The 19440-nt window shown below is 42.5% G+C and overlaps 1 protein-coding gene across 7 annotated transcripts in view; it reads left to right on the top strand.

Moving 5' to 3' along the window:
- The window catches only part of LOC148017018 (RNA polymerase II degradation factor), a 149688-nt gene extending 132797 nt beyond the window's left edge, over positions 1–16891 (top strand). For 2 of the 7 annotated variants that reach the window (XM_087663289.1, XM_087663290.1), the window contains one exon: positions 15043–15480. The gene's annotated coding sequence lies outside the window, so the exon portion shown is untranslated. Of the gene's footprint in view, positions 1–12585; positions 12611–15042; positions 15481–16086; positions 16188–16343 lie in introns of those variants that run through there. The other 5 variants (XR_015687928.1, XR_015687930.1, XR_015687929.1 and 2 more) reach the window with 5 other exon arrangements.
- Positions 16892–19440: the final 2549 nt, after the last annotated feature.

A 19440-nucleotide genomic window follows, 5' to 3' on the forward strand; every position in this document is an offset into this window, starting at 1 on the left:
ACGGTGGATATCTTGTCTATCCATCTCTTTCTACATTACATACACTTGATGCTCACACAGCAGGTTGTTATTTTTTTTGCCATTGATCCGACTGGGAGGTACTTTGCAATGGGGAGTGCAAATGCTCTTGTGAGTCTCTGGGATCTTTCTGAGATGCTTTGTGTTCGTACTTTTACCAAGCTTGAAGCAAAGCAAAAGATCTAGAGTTGAAGGGACATGCAACGTGAAGAGGAAAAGATGCTACTTTTCTGCGTGTGTATGAGAGGAAAGTGTGGCTAAAAAAGTGGGCTTTTTGTGGTTCACGAAAACAAAAGCAAGGGAAAAAACGCAGAAGCAATGGGGGGGAAAAAGAAAATTTAAAAAAAGGAAGCGATGGGAAAAGAAGGCATCTTGGGGGCTGCTGGACTAGGCGGAAGGCTAATCTGGGGGGGAAGGAGGGAGAAACAGAGCATTCGAGGATTGATATGGGAAGGAGAGATGGTACTTTGCAGTTCGACTGGAAGGAATAGGATGACGGAGAGCTGAAGTCGACGACAGGGCGAGTGACATTCCAATTCGTCAAGTAATCGTTGAGCATGTCCAATTCGTCAAGTAAACGTTGAGCGTGAAAGGTGTCTCAACTGTTGCAATTGAGATCAAATTGCAGAGGACTTTCGATGTGCTCATGTTATCATACACGAAGCAGTCGCCTTCCTCAACCACAGGGAGACCTCAATTTGCACTGGACAGAATCGAGGATGTTTCCTGGGATACAGTTAATGCGCTGAAAGGGGCGGAGCCTTGTTCTCTCGACCAGTTCTGCTTGAAGCGGGGTGAACAGTAATGTTTGGAGGATCCAGCTCATTCTCACTTCACCAAAAGGATAGAAGGGATTTGCTGAATGGTGGCTAAGGTAAGCTTTTAATCCAATATCGAGCTGGGGATCAGAGGGAAAAGGAGTTCGTCGATGGATGACGCTGGGAAATGGGGAATAAGAAGATCATACATATGGTGCTCTGAGGAGAGAAGGCGGAGAAGAAGACCGACAGCAGCTGAAAAAGACGAGGATTGACTGAAGAGGAGACAAAGACCTGTTGCTACGAAGAAGAAGTTATAGCCGAGACGAAAGCAGGAGGACGATAGCAGAAGACGAAAGTGGAAGACGGTAGTAGAAGACAAAAGCAAAAGACAGAAGCCCATCTCTGTTCGAGGAAGAAGACAAGGAGCAACACTAAGGCCTTGTCGTTAGAAGGAACTAGCCTACTGCAAGGGAATGATGGAGTTGAAGATGAAAAGGATGAAGCTGCGAAGCAGACGAACCTGCTGAATCAACGACAGAGACAAAGCACATCGAAGGAAGTTGAAGGAGAAGCCGAACCTGCAGTAACCCTTAATCAAATCAATATGCCAAATGCTACTGTTCCAGTCTTTAGAACTTTGCTGCTTGATGTTCCAGCGCAGGTGCACCACAGCATATAATGGCAGACCCTCCGTGATGGATGTTTTGTGTTACTTCTATTAAACTGGCCTGATGTATCTGTCACAAGCAACACAAGGTATAGTGAAGTAATATGTGAATGAAAGGATGGGAAACAGAGGAAGAAAACCAAGAGTCTTGACAGTCAAAATCAGAAACAGCTTGTTACCAATGTTGAGAATGCAGTTGAGACGAACTCACGTTTGTTATCTGCACTACTTACTGGTGTGAACAGGGCTTTTCCATTTGTGGTAGCTAATGAGATAGATATTTTAACTTAGCACACACCTGTACTTCTCTGTCTGGTCTATCTACTTGCACATATCTATGTCTCTGATCTGAATAATGCAAGGTTTTTGTGGAAGCATACACCCATAACCATAAAACAGAACAGTCCAGAACTTATTATTGTGTGGGAAATTAGACAATGTGTGTGTGGAAATATGTCCATGGGATTTTATTCACTGAAGATCTTGAAACTGTTATCTACAGCATAATCATTCATAAGAGTTAATGATGTTGCAAACTTATTGGGTATAACAGAGGAAGATGCCATCCAAAGCTCTATTCAGGAGGGATGGATTTTGGATCATGCTGATATTGCATGAGCTCTGTTTTGAGCTCTTGTGGAGTGGAAAAGCTTGAATTGCTTAATCAGAAAATTCAGAATGTTGCTGTTATACAGTTACCCCTTTGATGTAACTATTCTTGGCTGATTGTCAGGCTTGCTGAAGAATAAAGACCTTTTTGTGGAAAAGACACGAAAGGCCTTGGTCTAAAGAATTAAGATTATGGCACAGCAACAATGTCATAACTGTTGATGTCATCAATCCTAGAAATACAGCAAGAAAATCAGATAGTGTGTTCACAGGTCATTGAAATCATAACAGGTTAATCTGGAAACTTTAGAGAGTGAAGAACGTGTTGTGGAGATTGCCACTGTAAACTGAATTGGCTTTCTATTCATCTTCAATTATTGACAAAAAGTAAAACAGAGTTGACATCATTTTCTCATCTTGATTATTTGCTTGATTGATCTTCTATCCTGAAATTAGTCAAGATCCTCTGTGGTTGCGACATTGCTTTCACAAAGATGTCAGGATGGGAATCCTTGAGCCTTCATCTGCACCATACTCAAACAGGTGGTTTACAGTTTCAAAGAAGAATGGTACTCTTCGATTTATTCAGGACATGCAGCCAGTGAACAGAGTTACTATCAGGAATGTTGGTATAGGTCCAGTTGTGGATGAGTTTGCAGAGGCATTTGCTGGATGTGCCATCTATTCTTTGGGTGATTTGTATTCAGGATATGATCAGTTTCAGCTGGCTTTGGAAAGCAGGGACATAACCACCATGAGAACTCCTATTGGGCTTGTCAGGATGTGTACCTTGCCTCAAGGTGCAACTAATTCTGTTGCGCATATGATGAATGCCATGCATAAGGTCCTTCGTGATTAGATACCTCAGCTTACTATCCCTTTCTTGGATGATGTGCCCATTAAGGGGTGTGCAGAAGAAGAGAAGAATGAGAGCCTAAATGAGCAGGGATGCAGATACTTTGTGGCTGATCATATTTCAGCATGTGAGAAGATTTTGGCCAGGCTAGAAGAAGTGAACTTGACACTTTCAGGGCAAAAATCTGTTTTTGGAGTGAATGAGGTTGTCATTGTTGGACATATGTGTGGATATTATGGCAGAAAACCCTCACCTGATAAGGTGAATGCTATTGGCAAGATTGCAGAGTATTGTTCTACTACTTCAGAGGTACGGAGATTCATTGGTGCTTGTGTGTTTTATATGATTTGGATACCTCATTTTGCACACATAGCAGATTGTTTGTATCAACTGCTTCGAAAGGGGCAGAAATTTTATTGGGATGAGAGCCACACTAGAGCCATGCGGAAATTGAAGAAGTTATTGCAGAATGCTTCTACTCTCAGAAAAGCGGATTATAATTGTGATAGGCCTATTGTATTGACAGTTGACACTAGTCCAATTGGCATAGGTTGGGCTGTGGGTCAAGATGATGCAGATGGAAATAGGTATGCTATTCGGTTTGGGGCGAAAGTCCTAAACGAGAGACAGAGGAGATATCAGCAAATCAAAAGGGAGTTATTGGGGATTGTCACGGCTCTCAAATGTGACAAGGAGTACTTTATTGGAGCTTCAGTTGTGGTAGAGACAGATTGCTTGCCATTGATTGGCATGATCACGAGTTGCTCTACTCCGGATATAGCTATGTTGAGATGGATTGCATACATCAAGTCATTAAATCCGTATTTAAACACATAGCAGGGAAAGATAATCCAGTGGCAGATATGTTGTCTAGAGCCAGATATGATGATGAGGAGACTCTACTTGCAGAAGAGGATGATGCAGAAATTTCAGCCACTATGGTTGATCATGTTTGTCATGTCTATGATATTGTGGCTTTCACAGATGAACTCTATGTTGGAGATTGGTTGCAGATTGGCAGGTACCTTAGTACACTAAGCAAAAGAGATGAATGGACAGATGAAGAGTTCAAGAAGATCAGAAGGAAAGCCTATGGTTATTTTCTCAAGGACGGATTTCTTTGGAAGCATCCGAAGAAAAGAGGCAGATTACCTTTGCGAGTTGTCTGCGATAGAGAGACACAGTTACAAGTGATGAGGGAGTTTCATGAGAGTCCTTGGGCTGGTCATAGAGGAGTATGGGCTACTTATGAGAAAATCAAGGAGAAATATTGGTGGAAAGGCATGTATAGAGATGTTTCTCACTTTGTTGAGACTTGCAGAGATTGCCAGATGTAATCAGTAGTGCGTCATAGAGATGAGCTTCATCCGACCTATCCGCTATGTATTCATTATAAGTGGGTAGTTGATTTGGTTACCATGCCTATGGGTCTATGGCAGATGAGATACATTGTTTTGGTTAGAGAGGATCTTACCAATCATGTTGAGGGCAGATCTTTGAGAACGAAGACCACTAGTGCAGTGTGTAAGTTCTCATTGGAGGAAATTTTTTGCAGGTATGGTTGTGTGGGTAAGATCACTGCGGATCGTGGTGAATTGGATGTAGATGAAGCTAGGGAGTTTTTCTCTCAGCTAGGAATCAAATTGGCTCTAACCACAGCATACAATCTAGAGGGAAATGGAAAGAGGGAAAGAGGGCATCCACCGATAGTGAAAGCATTAGCCAAAGCATGCAGAGGACGGATTGGAGAATGGCCAAGACTTCTACCATTTGCTTTATGGGCTGATCGTACGACCCATAGTGTTACCACAGGATATATGCCTGCAGAGTTGATGTATGGTCAGAAACCTGTCATACCGATTGAGACTTGTGCTTTGACTTGGTCAGTTTTACCTTGGCAGGAGGATTTGACGAGAGAAGAGCTCTTAGCTTTTCGGATTCGACAGTTGGAGAGGAGACCAAAGGATATTCAGCTAGCTATTGACAGGTTGAAGGTTGCTAGACTAAGGAATAACGACAGGTTTGACAGCAGACATCGTTTGCGGCCTAGAGCAATAGAAGAGGGAGATTGGGTATTGGTCTTTGATAGCAGCCTTGAAAATCAGCATGCTGCACTTCGGAAGATGGTGAAAAGATGGTTTGGGCCGTACATAGTCAGACATGTCTTTGATAATGCAACATATGAGCTGACAGAATTGGATGGAACAGTGCTTAGAGTGCCTATTGCTGGAAAAAGAATCAAGATTTTCAAGAAAAGGGATGATGAGGACTATGCATTAGAAGAATTTGCAAGAGAAGAGCAACGAGAAGAAACTCCAATGGAAGAAACTGATGATATGACAGATAATCTTGTTGATCTACCGGAAATGCATAACGAAGAGATTGATCTGTTTGTGGATCTGTTTGTGGAAGAAACCCTTCGACATCTTTGTGAAAGCAATATCGCAACCACAGAGGATCTTGACTAATTTCAGGATAGAAGATCAATCAAGCAAATAATCAAGATGAGAAAATGATGTCAACTCTGTTTTACTTTTTGTCAATAATTGAAGATGAATAGAAAGCCAATTCAGTTTACAGTGGCAATCTCCACAACACGTTCTTCACTCTCTAAAGTTTCCAGATTAACCTGTTATGATTTCAATGACCTGTGAACACACTGTCTGATTTTCTTGCTGTATTTCTAGGATTGATGACATCAACAGTTATGACATTGTTGCTGTGCCATAATCTTAATTCTTTAGACCAAGGCCTTTTGTGTCTTTTCCACAAAAAGGTCTTTATTCTTCAGCAAGCCTGACAATCAGCCAAGAATAGTTACATCAAAGGGGTAACTGTATAACAGCAACATTCTGAATTTTCTGATTAAGCAATTCAAGCTTTTCCACTCCACAAGAGCTCAAAACAGAGCTCATGCAATATCAGCATGATCCAAAATCCATCCCTCCTGAATAGAGCTTTGGATGGCATCTTCCTCTGTTATACCCAATAAGTTTGCAACATCATTAACTCTTATGAATGATTATGCTGTAGATAACAGTTTCAAGATCTTCAGTGAATAAAATCCCATGGACATATTTCCACACACACATTGTCTAATTTCCCACACAATAATAAGTTCTGGACTGTTCTGTTTTATGGTTATGGGTGTATGCTTTCACAAAAACCTTGCATTATTCAGTTCAGAGACATAGATATGTGCAAGTAGATAGACCAGACAGAGAAGTATAGGTGTGTGCTCTTGAGTTAAAATATCTATCTCATTAGCTACCACAAATGGAAAAGCCCTGTTCACACCAGTAAGTAGTGCAGATAACAAACGTGAGTTCGTCTCAACTGCATTCTCAACATTGGTAACAAGCTGTTTCTGATTTTGACTGTCAAGACTCTTGGTTTTCTTCCTCTGTTTCCCATCCTTTCATTCACATATTACTTCACTATACCTTGTGTTGCTTGTGACAGATACATCAGGCCAATTTAATAGAAGTAACACAAAACATCCATCACGGAGGGTCTGCCATTATATGCTGTGGTGCACCTGCGCTGGAACATCAAGCAGCAAAGTTCTAAAGACTGGAACAGTAGCATTTGGCATATTGATTTGATTAAGGGTTATTGCAGGTTCGGCTTCTCCTTCAACTTCCTTCGATGTGCTTTGTCTCTGTCGTTGATTCAGCAGGTTCGTTTGCTTCGCAGCTTCATCCTTTTCATCTTCAACTCCATCATTCCCGTGCAGTAGGCTAGTTCCTTCTAACGACAAGGCCTTAGTGTTGCTCCTTGTCTTCTTCCTCGAACAGAGATGGGCTTCTGTCTTTTGCTTTTGTCTTCTACTACCGTCTTCCACTTTCGTCTTCTGCTATCGTCCTCCTGCTTTCATCTCGGCTATAACTTCTTCTTCGTAGCAACAGATCTTTGTCTCCTCTTCAGTCAATCCTCGTCTTTTTCAGCAGCTATCGGTCTTCTTCTCCGCCTTCTCTCCTCAGAGCACCATATGTATGATCTTCTTATTCCCCATTTCCCAGCGTCATCCGTCGACGAACTCCTTTTCCCTCTGATCGATATTGGATTAAAAGCTTACCTTAGCCACCATTCAGCAAATCCCTTCTATCCTTTTGGTGAAGTGAGAATGAGCTGGATCCTCCAAATATTACTGTTCAACCCGCTTCAAGCAGAACTGGTCGAGAGAACAGGGCTCCGCCCCTTTCAGTGCATTAACTGTATCCCAGGAAACATCCTCAATTCTGTCCACTACAAATTGAGGTCTCCCTGTGGTTGAGGAAGGCGATTGCTTCGTGTATGATAACACGAGCACATCGAAAGTCCTCTGCAATTTGATCTCATCTGCAACAGTTGAGACACCTTTCACGCTCAACGTTTACTTGACGAATTGGACATGCTCAACGATTACTTGACGAATTGGAATGTCACTCGCCCTGTCGTCAACTTCAGCTCTCTGTCATCCTATTCCTCCCAGTCGAATCGCAGAGTACCATCTCTCCTTCCCATATCAATCCTCGAATGCTCTGCTTCTCCCTCCTTCCCCCCCAGATTAGCCTTCCGCCTAATCCAGCAGCCCCCAAGATGCCTTCTTTTCCCATCGCTTCCTTTTTTTAAATTTTCTTTTTCCCCCCCATTGCTTCTGCGTTTTTTCCCTTGCTTTTGTTTTCGTGAACCACAAAAAGCCCACTTTTTTAGCCACACTTTCCTCTCATACACACGCAGAAAAGCAGCATCTTTTCCTCTTCACGTTGCATGTCCCTTCAACTCTAGATCTTTTGCTTTGCTTCAAGCTTGGTAAAAGTACGAACACAAAGCATCTCAGAAAGATCCCAGAGACTCACAAGAGCATCTGCACTCCCCATTGCAAAGTACCTCCCAGTCGGATCAATGGCAAAAAAAATAACAACCTGCTGTGTGAGCATCAAGTGTATGTAATGTAGAAAGAGATGGATAGACAAGATATCCACCGTTACATTCTCAGTTGTGAGGAAGAACAGTTCACCTCCTAAGGAAACTTGCGCTTGTTGATTGAGTTGAACTTATGAACATCTATAATAGTCAGTTCATCATCTCTATTTCCAACAGCAATATGTGACCCATCAGGCTTGAAAGTGATATTTATATTCTCACCACGCAACTCCACTTGTTGGGAGCACTTACCAATACAAACATCCCAAAGACGCACAGTTCTATCTCTTGAAGCTGTTGTTAGTAAATCTGCATGCTTAGGATTCCATGAGGTGAATCTGCACTGTCTTGATTTGGATCATCCTCCAAAACATCAAAGCATCCAATATGCTTGGGCTCCTTCTTTCCAACTCCTGGATGTGGAGGCTTGGTATCATTAGGTATTTTTGATGTAGCTGAAGAAGGAGAAGGCAAAGTCCTAAACGAATACGTGTAACACGTTCACCAGCATCAGTTGTGCTTTCCACTTGACCTTGCTCAACATAGGCTGAAAGCATCTCATCATGTTCACCACTATGCCTCCAACTCCTCCCCACTATACTCATACACAGAAAATAAAGTGCGGAGACCCTAGAAATCCAAGCGTGGGGGAAAGCTAACCTTACCATGGTGCCCTCTAGGAAATCCCAATCCACCCTGTTGTAGGCTTTCTCAAATTTCAAAGTACTGGGCCCACTCTGTCGCCTCAAAGAAGGTGAATACATTATCGAGGATGCTCCTATCCTCAACAAAGCTTGTCTGTGTGTCTTGGATGATGTCCGAAAGCAAGGGGCGTAGTCGCCTACCAATCATCTTTGCCAGTGCCTTGTAGGCCAGTGACAGTAAGGTGATTTGTCTCCATTGGGAAAACTCCAACCGGTCTCCCTTGTTGGGAAGAAGACTCATAAGGCCTGTTGGTAGACTCCCTGGCATCTGTCTTGTAGTGAAAATCTTCGTAAAGGCCAACAGTAGGGGGTCCTTCACCACTTCCGAGAAGGTAGCGAAGAAAGCCTTAGAGATGTCGTGCTCTCCCAGGCATTTCTGCCCGTCTTGTGTATGGAAAGCCTGCTCTAGTTTCTTCTCTGTGAAGGGGGCTAGGAGGGAGCATCCCATCTTCTTTGTGACAAGCGACGGATACTATCCCAGACCTGTTGTCTATATCGCTATTTTCTAGCTCAGGCTGTCTCCTACTGGAAGAGGCGACTATAGTAATCGGTAGCAATGTCCATCACCTCGTTTGTTCTCTAGCTAAGGCTGTCTCCTACTGGAAGAGGCGACTAAGGTAATCGGTAGCAATGTACATAACCTCATTTGGGCTAGAACGGGTCCTCCCATATTGATCTCGGAGGCTGCGTATCTGATCTCCAGAGGTGCGAGGCTGGTGCACTAGAAAAAACTCCTTGCACATTGTGTCCCCCTTCTGTGCCCAGAAAACTGCTAAGGTGCGGAAACAAAACTCAAAGCGGTTGTTCTCTAGGCCAGCAATGGCTGCTTGCGCATGCACCTCCTGTGTGTGGAGAGTGGGATCCCTTGGTGCCACTTGTAATAATCTTTGTGTGGCTGCAAGGTCGCGCCGGAGTGCTCTCTCTTGCTCCCAGCTTTGCTCCTTGGCTTGTATGGCTGCCTCTTGGCAAATTCTCCTCAACTCAGGTAGGGCCTCTGCAACCTCCTTTGCGATCTGGCCCCTCCTGTCCCACTCTCTGGTCCAAATCTGCTCTATCTGTCTCGTCACGTCCTCTGTCCTGTAGATTGAGTCAGGGATCCGATAAGATCGTGAGTCTAGGGCAGATGCTAGGGGATCTAGTGTCAGGAGAATCGGGCAATGATCGGACAACATGGTGTTGCCAATAGCCCAATTTGGCCTCCTTGAGAGCCACCCCTCTCACAGATAAAACCTGTCCAACCGCTCTAGCAGGACTATATCCAGCCGCCTGTACTCCCAAGAGAAGTCCAACGACCTCTCCCTCTTGTGGAAGGCAGGGTCTTTCCAGGCATCACGTGCTCCTACTGCCTATAGAAACACCTCCCATGCCTCCTGGTCCTCCTCGGCCATGCCGTGGTAGTTTCTCCCTCTGCCTTGCTGGTTCTCCAAAGCCTCCAAGTTGTTAAAGTCTCCTCCAACAATCCAGGAATCCACCTTTGGGAGTCCTTCGGCGATCTCCACCGAGAACCTGCTGCGTGCGCTAACCTCCGTAGGGGCAAAGATACTAAGGACTCCAAGGCAGGAGTCCCCAATATCCAATCTGATCAATAGCACCCTCCCTGCCACTATCGTCTCGTCGTCTTGAACACAAGCAGTAAGACTCAAACCAATAGAGGTGCATACGCCTCCACTCCTATTGTGGGCATCTATGGCGTGCTCCCATTAAGTGTGCGAGCTGCCTGGGAGTACCTTCCCTAGCCACTGGACTTGGGTGGGAGTGAGCTTGTGCACCTATAGAAGCAAGATGTGGATCCATCCGGCAAGGGCAGCTTGCAAATCCTGCCGAACAATCAATTTGTTGGAACCACGTGCCCGACTGTAGTGGAGGCTATTCACATTCCATTATGCAAGATGTAAGCGCATTTGGAAACCTGTGACTGCCCGAACATGCATCTGCTTGGTGTGGAGGCTGCTGATGACGAGGAGGGGCTATGAGGCATACAGGTACGCGTTGCCGCCGGTCTGGACGACGAGCTCCATTTTCCCATGGTGGCCCTCAACCGGATCAATGGGGTGATAGAAGTTCCAGGTGGGACTATCAATGCATCTATCAACCACGCTGAGAGTCGAGTCTCTGTGCAATGTTAGAAACGGGATACTTGCGCCGGGGGCCACTAAATCATATCCCTCAAAGCTCTCCACTGTGGAGGGCTCGAAAGATAATTCTCAGGTGAGGGACCTTGGCACCAGCCCACCGGTTAATGTCCATCATAGAACTAGGCCACTGTTGTGCAAACACTGAGAGGAGTGGTCCACCACTTGACTTTTCAACTCTTCCTCTATCTGTGTCGTCGTCTACTCCCTTGAGTGAGAGGATTGAAGAAAGAAGGCGTATTTTGGTCCATCCGGTGGTGCTAGTAGATGGACCTTGCCCCTCCTTGACTTACGAAGCACGAAGATCCCCTCCTCTAGAGGTAGTGGAAACTATCTGCGCTCTGCAACTCTCAAGTAGGACCGTGGGCCACTGCGGAAGAACTCCTATGGCAACATGTGTGCATGTCTCGCGAAGGTATGACGGGTGGTAGGGGTGGGAGGGGGAGGACTGTTGGTGCGAAGAGGATGTAGGCATGTGTGGCTGATCACCTCCGGCGGAAGGCCGGGGGTGGGGGTCACCTGAAACAGGTGTGGATTAGGGGAGGTGCTCGGTACGGGAGGTGGTTTGTGGCGCGGGTGGTGGACATTAACTATGGAGAGGTAGTTTGTGGCGCGGGTGGTGGATGTGGGGGCCTGCGGTCCTGCTGGGTGGGGGGGCAAGAGGGGGCTGTGGAGTGCTCTGCCGAGGGGGCATCGCACGCCCACCTGTTGCCGAGGCTGGATCTGAAATGCAGTCTACGCCCCGCCCTGCCGTCTCCCTCTGTGTTGTCTGTAGACCCATGTGCAGCCATCCGTGTCCACCTGTGGGCCTGTCGGCGGAGCCACTTTGGCTCCGAAATGCGTGCAACCTGTTGCATGATGCGTGCAACCTGTTGCCTGATGGAAAGTCATTACTCACCAATGGATGGAAGAATTTTGGCGTCCCCATTTGGCCAATCCGTTCAGGATGGCATTCTCGCGTTCCGGGGCCTCGGGACGGCCGTTCCCTGTTACTATGTGGTCCACCTTGAGCATGGTACTCTCTTTCAATCATTAGCGTCTCATTTTGTGATTGACTATCATTGATATTGATTGATTCTTGCATTATCTTTCATCCGCCATTAGTTAATTGCACAATAGCCTCGCAGTTGGGCCAATGATTGTGACAAAGTTTGAAGTACTAGGCTGAAGCTAGTAAAAACATTTATGAACTACATAATAAGCTTGCAAACCTTAAGCCTCAAGAGCATATTATATACGTCAAAGTGATAACTGATGGGTCAAAATCAAAAGGTATTGCAATTACTTTGGAAGTTGGTCTTGTTACCAACAATGGATAAATGGTCCCCTCATTTAACCATTGTTCTGATTTTTTCTCTCTTGTTGCATGTCTCATTCTATGAGAGGATCAATTTTGCAGTCCGATTCTTGGACAATATGCATAATACAAGAATTTGCACTAATAAAGACAATGCCATTGGTCTCTATGCCAATGCAGTTTGTTTTCTTGATGGCAATGCAAGAACAAGGGCTCGCATTGCTTCAAGCAAGAGAAGGTAATAAGTTGAATGAGGATTGCCATGACTTTTTCCCTAAAACCTTAATGAGAGATTCATTCAATTTATAAAATCTGGGTGTGGCCAAAGTTTTTGATTGGGATACATAAATTTAACAAATTAACCATTGAACAAATAAACTCTAAAGGTAACTTCTATTAATTTATTGAACAGCTGATAAAATTCAAGAACATAGGAGAAACATATGAGACGTGTAAGAATGCAGCTTTCTTCACACAAGAACACCATAATTGTGCAGATCTTGGCTGCCATTAGCAGTTCCATTGCCTCCAATTGTTGAATGCGCTGCCAATTTACTGGTTGTGTTGTCCAAAGTGCTGGTACAGCTGATCATGAAACGTCAAGGAATGATGGCATTTGTGTTCCATGTGTAGGCGAAGCTTTTTGAAGGGAGTGATGTTTTTCGGCAAGTTGATGCTGTTTTAGGGCTACCGATGGCTATTGTGGTGCAAACAATGTTGTGTCAGGTCAGGTGATGTGATTTCGGTGTTGTTTGAGTGGCTTCGGAGCCATTATATGCTTTTTTGTTGTCATTCATGCCATTTGGGAGAGTTGTTGTGTTGCATCCGGGAGGAGATTGTTGCAACAAATTTTGTTAGCGAGAGCATTCAACAAGATCAAGTCTCAGTTATATTGATCTTCTTGTGCCTTTGAGGATTCTTAGCTGTTTTTCCTTTGATGTGGCGTTCTTGATCTTGGTTGGTGAGAGTAATTACAGATGGGTACTAGAATATTGCCACAAGCAATGGCATAGGATTGGCTTGCTGAGGGTCAAGTGTGGAAAGCCGGTTCATAGGGCTTTCCGAGCAATAAGAGTTGTACTGGCATTTCAAGAATGGTAAATAAATACCAGGGGTGCAAGACTTTGAGCTCGATTTTTCTGTGTTCAGGTGCAGGAGCATTCTAGCTCCATTGTTTGATTTATTTCTTTGTTGCTAGATTTTGTATCTAAGATCTTGTGCTTGCAAGTGAAAGTTCACGGTCCTTTGGTTTATCAAAGGCTGGTTTCACCAACTCTTGTAGCTTCTATATATAATTTTGTAGATGTCCTCATATTGGTTGTATAGTTTCCATAAGCAGTAGATGGACAATTATTTGTATCATTGCATCTATGCCGGTTACATCATCCTAACAGTCAGTGTATATCACTACATGACCTTAATCGACATGGCATCATCAAGTTGTATGCACATATTTTGTTAGAGACCTTGAGTACCAGCATGACATGGAGAGCAGAGGACAGGGAAGTCTTGTACCTGCAAGCATTGATCTCTCCATGACTTAGGATGAACGGGTGAAACATGTTCATAATATGGTGGACAAAAGGCTGGTGAGAATGGAAAACTGAGATGAGATGGCTGAGAATTGAGGCTTAAGAGCAAGAGGATGCTTGAGAGATTTGAGAGTTCAGAAACTGTATGATTGGATAGGGCGCGTTGCAGGTAAGTAATGACAAGCAGGAGACATGACGAATAGATGTATGAGAAGCACATGAAAGATGGAGTGAAAATAAGTATTTATTGGAAAAGTCAAACAGCTGATTAGGTTTGGCGCATCCCCACCTGCATCCCTAACAAGTGGCTTCTTGGATGCATTCCCTACCATCCCCCTGCCCCACTTGTCAAGGATGGGACAGGGGATCTCCTAAAAGTGATGCATCCATTGTCCAAGGACGCATTTGGAAGGGTACTCTGCTCCTGACTGTCCCATGTTTCTATAGCCAAGAATGTATTTCATCCATGGCTTTTATCATAGTCGTATACTTGGTCCTGCAAACATTCACAAATGTTCAAAAAAATATAAAAATGTCTGGCTCAAACATGCTTTGGCCTTGATAAAGGTTGTGCCTTGTAAAAAAGGGGCAATTTACCTAGCCTTTTATCCTTCTCAAAAGCTCTCTACACATGATATTGTAAAGTGCAAGTTCTTAGTGTAGCTCTTCTAGTATTACAAATCACGAGACATTTACTGGTAAAACTACTGAACGTTGCCTAATAGATTTAGGCCCAGGTGTGTTTCGTCCAACATTCTTGATACATACTTCCATACTTGTATGCTTATGCATATGCTTCTTCTATAATAAAAACCATTTATTTTCATCAATAGCTTTTGGCTGTAAATTTTAGTCACGACAAGTTTAGAGATGGAAGCTAATTATGTGGACAAGAGGGATGAGTCGGAGGTTCTTTTGAGCTTATGAAGGCAAAAATCTGATACTAAATGCAAGGGAGAAGAAATTGTTGCGTATCATTTTACCCCAATTTAGCGGGAAGGGGAAATTGTTAGCTAATGCCATTTAAGAAACTTTGTATGCAGAGCAGAATGTGAAGAATCTGCAGGCACTATAGATTTGCGGGGTTTGAATGTGAGCTTGTCTTGGAAGTTTCAAATGACAGAAAGCTGAGGTGGTTTGAATGTCATGTTTGGGTGTGCTGTAGGAACTATTGGTAGTGTACTGATCGTTTTACAAGAGTTTGTGGAGATTGACAGATGGGGTAGCTAGTATTGTCATCTCATCCATCTTGCAGAGTAAAATTTTTGGTGTTCTGAAGACTCTGCTTATGAATGGTTTGTATTTTAATAATGCTGTTCATGTGCCTGGTTATAGTACTAATTGGAAGTTCCCTGTCCTATGAAATGTACCTTCCCTTCCAAATAACCACATGGTTAATCTCAACTCCCTTTAGCTGGGCTAGTTGAGTATCTGCTTTACCTGTTTGTTGGTGTTTGGTTTGAGTCTTGCAACTTGGATGTGGTAGCAATTCAAACGTTAATCTGGATTAGACTGCATGACACTTCAGGCTTTGCTCATGTATTGTTTGCTGCTTCAGGTGAGCCAGCATGGTTGCCAGCTTGTGCACTATCTTGACATTCAAACATGTTCATGCATGATTTGATGATCCTGTGCGGGTGGAGGGATGCTAGAGCTATTTAATGATTGCTCATGTTTGAATATGCTGAAATTGGTTTTCTTTGTTTGCTATGGTATTCCTTCCATTTCTGGTCAAAGGAGCTAAATCAAAACAGTTCTATTGCCGTGGAAGGTATGCGCTGCTTGTGTGGACCCAGCTCATTTGCTTAATGATTGCCATTCAAATCATGGTCTCTAAAGACTCGGCCAAAAGTAGCTTAATGATGAACCATCAATTTTAAGTTCTTCATGAACCACATTTGTACTGGCTATGGTGGTCGTAACGGCCTGACCTGAAAAGCCACTGCTTTTCGCTTGGAATGACCTTTCCCTGTGAATGCAGTAGAATTTGTTTGTCTGGCTTGGCTTCATTTCTCGTACTATTGAGTTTATTCAAGTATCATGATTTTCAAAAGCAGTATTTCAATTGCTTATCGAAGCAGACATCCAAGTGATTTCAGTAGGTGCTATGTCGATTGCAATCTGAGAGAAATTGAGGTTGGGTAACTTGTTTTAAGGTTGAAGAATGTGGTCACTCACTTATAAGTTCCAGTTTGGATGTAAATGTACTTGGGATCTATTTTGGGAATATATACTAGCACAGGCACAGCATGTCACGTTTGAAAAGGTGTCCTCTGTTCTGTAACAGGTTAAAAGAGTTGAAACTTCGCATATTACATTTGGCAGTGCAAAATGGCACTGTCCATGTTGCCTGTTGTATGAAAACATGTTTTTAGATCCAAAAATAGTGTCCACATGCTTTTGTCGGGGTGAGTTTGCGGACATTATGGGTGTATATAGATATTGATATTGATGTAACATGGTATCATTTCACTGGAGAATGCAGTCAGTTGCCTAACGTATTTGTATTTGGTTTCTTTGTTAATGATGCTGTTTGTTGAATGTGATTTTGTGTGGTATACATTTCTTTGTGAAATTGAAACTGAGATGAAAAGGTTTGAAGCTCTGATGTTTCAGCGAGGTCTACTAAAGTCGAGGATTTTGGTTAACATATATTCTCTGAAGGGTTGAGACTCTAAAATACCGGCCGGAGCAAAATATGAGGTAAAGATTTCATGTGAAAATGAATGGTTTCACAAATTAATCTGCTATTAAGAAGTCCTTAAAAGTAATAAATATCCATACACCACATTGCATGAGCACCTGCATATGGGGTTTTGGAGCTAGCTCAAAGTATTCTGAGCAAATCAATTGGCTCAGATGTGGAGATGTCGGATTGTGATGTAGAGGTGACCTCATCCAAAATGCAAAGAAGAGTGAGGCACATGTGGATGTGATGCGGTGCTAAGCAAAGCTGTGTGAGCAGAGCAATGAAGAGGAGAGGCTTCAAAGAAAGCTAGAGCTCATGAGCTCCCAAGACGACTTCAGCCTGAAATTGGAGGCCTATTTGCAAGCTGTCATGGAAATTCTTGCAGTTGTGATGGCCAAGAATATAGAGGAAAGAATTGAAGATGCTGTCAAATGTGTTACGTTGGATATCAAAAAGGTTACCTACAATGCGTTGTAATTCAATATAAGGGCAGCTTAGGTGTTCTTTTTTGGGAAGCCACCAAGAGCTCTTGATGTGGCCAATTAGTTCAACATCATTCTTAAATTGGAGGGTTAGGTCGAACATATCTATTATGGTGGGAAGTGGAGTCTAAAAAGTCTTCAATAGTAAGGAAGCAATGCAAAAGAATACTTATAAAGGGCATCTTTTTTTGGGGTAGAAGCTTTTATATGTTACTTTGTGGCATTCGATTGAAATTGGCAAGGATGGTTTATCGAATGATTGTCCCATTGGGCTGGCAATTATCGACCCTTGACTTATTTGTAGAATCATATTTGTTTGCTTTGAAATATGGCATATCAGAAACTTAGTTTCGTTGATATTAAGTTTCTCCAATAGAACTGTCTCAGGTTGGGTTGGACAAGTTTGCACGAACATGCTTTCACTATTGGCAATGGGGTCATTATTTCAAGGAATGTCCACAAATGAAGGAGAAAAACTAGGGTAAAGAGGCATCAAATGTCACGTGGGCACAGAGTTAGAATTATACCATTGAAGGTATGGGAAAGAATATTGAAACAAGGCAAGCTAGGATGGCAATCGGTCATGAGAAGAGAGGATAAACAAGCTTTCCAAAAGTATGTGTTAGTCGAAAATATAGTGTAGAAAAATCCCTCACAAATTCCAAAATTTTGGCAAAAGGCCTTCATTCCAAAAAGTAGTCGCAATAGTATCAATGCATTCGCAACAACTTCGAATGGAATTCCTTGGTTGGAATGCAAAAACACAAGTTGCCTTCAATGACTTCTATCACAAGGATGTGTTTATCGGCAACGAAGATTGATTAATGGGTCAACTCAACCATGGAATCCATGGTGAAGATGGTGAATAAATAGCTCAACGAAGCATAATCGGGATAAGTATGGTGAAAAAGGGTCAGAGTATCAAGGTGCTCTAAGAAAGCAATCAAACACCATTGTATGATATGGATTAAATTGAACGAGCTTCCATCAACACGAAAGGCCTAAATAGGGAGGTAAAAGCAAGTCTCTTTTGGCATTGGATTTTGAATAATAGCTTTGATGTTGTGATTGCTTAGGAACACAACCATTATACATGCTTCTTAGGTGGAATCAAGGGTGGAAGCTCCAATTGTATGATTGTTGCAAAGTCTAGTAGGGAACCAAACATTTTCTACAAATCAAGTGATGTTAGTATTTTGACTATTTAAGTTAAGTGGGGTGGAGAAAGAATTAATGTGAACAATATATATGGGTGGAATGATGGCAAAATCAAGGGCAAACATGGAGCTTTTGGAGGTTCCCCTTGTGGTAGGCCTTCTTGATGGAGACTTTAAGATGGTAATAAATCATATTGGCACACTCTCTTTAGTTTCGTTAGGAAGTGTTTTGGGCTCATGAAACGAGATGGTAGAAATAGGCGGTTGGAGGATATAGGAGTGCTACTGGGGAACCATGATCCTTCCATTCGTCTCACACAATTCGTGTAGTCGTAAGAGCTATTGATCTCACTTGGACATATCGTACTACAATGCACATTGATCATGGTCTCTAACAATTGTCACGTGAGGTGGACATTAACTATGTAATTTTTTATAATCACTTAATCAACTAATCTTTTGGATTTTGGGAAATTTTTACTTTAAGAGCGAAAAGAAAAGGCCAGTCTCGTGTGCAAGCATGCTTTAATGATGAGTTTAAAGAAGTTACTTGGTCAGTAATAGCTGTTGGAACTACTTGATTTTGGTAGTTATCTTGTAGGCTTGGTAATTTGAATATGGAGGGTTTTCACAAAGTTCCCAAGTCTATGAGAAAAACCTAGTATATCTCTAATTTCCTTTAAAAAACTATTAAAACATTTTCTATTAACACGCCTAAATTTGAATATTTTGCTATGTTGGGGCCACACCTATTTTTACCTCAATTCAATAGCAAGATCAATCTAAAGGAGTCAAGTGAGCCACAAGACTCATTTAATTTAATATTGTATTATTGTAATGTAAAATGGTATACAAAAGGGAATGTACAATTCTTGATACAAACGCCTGTGACCACCTCCCCTATGCCTACAAGTATTAAACTTGGTTACGAGTATTCACGAGCATAACTCCAAACAAAATGAAGCTAGAGCATACTCCCATTTGAACACTCCATGGTCGTAATACTCAATAAACCTTTGCTCAATAGTAAGACCATAGTTGAAGAATTTGCATATTATTTTGAAGATTGTTTAGTAGAAAGTTAACAACTTGATGACTTTAAGGGTTTGAATGTTTTCTCTTTGATGGCCTATTTTGAAACTTTTTGAGGCTCCTAGTGATTCTCACTGTATTATTGGCTACTTGCTTTTGGCAACATGGAACCATAATCTTAGTCTAGAAATCATCAGCTTTCTTAACATGGAAAATGGCAGAGTTCCTCTTTAACAAAATATCCCACATATGTGGATGCCTTCCTAGCAAGGCACAAGAGTAGAAGGGGAAAAACTAGCTTGTTTAAGAAATAATTGTTTTGATGGAATTTGAAGAAGGGTGGAGAGGGATGAAATTAGCTTGTCCAAAGAATATTTCATATGAGCTGATAGATCTTATGAAGAATTTATAAAGGCTCTATGATGTGTGGTGTCATAAGTATATGTAGCATAAAATGAGAGGCCTTATTGCACTTCTTAAATATGCAATTACTTTCAACAATCTTTAAAGCTCATTCATAAGTCTACAATCTCTTGTCTAAAATCAACCACAATGATTAGGGATTTTTAGGTGGGATTTAGAACATGCTAAATAGG

This window comes from Lygodium microphyllum, chromosome 22 (assembly GCF_053477565.2).
Source record: "Lygodium microphyllum isolate KBCC chromosome 22, Lygodium_microphyllum_v1.1.10, whole genome shotgun sequence".
Taxonomy (NCBI): Eukaryota; Viridiplantae; Streptophyta; class Polypodiopsida; order Schizaeales; family Lygodiaceae; genus Lygodium; species Lygodium microphyllum.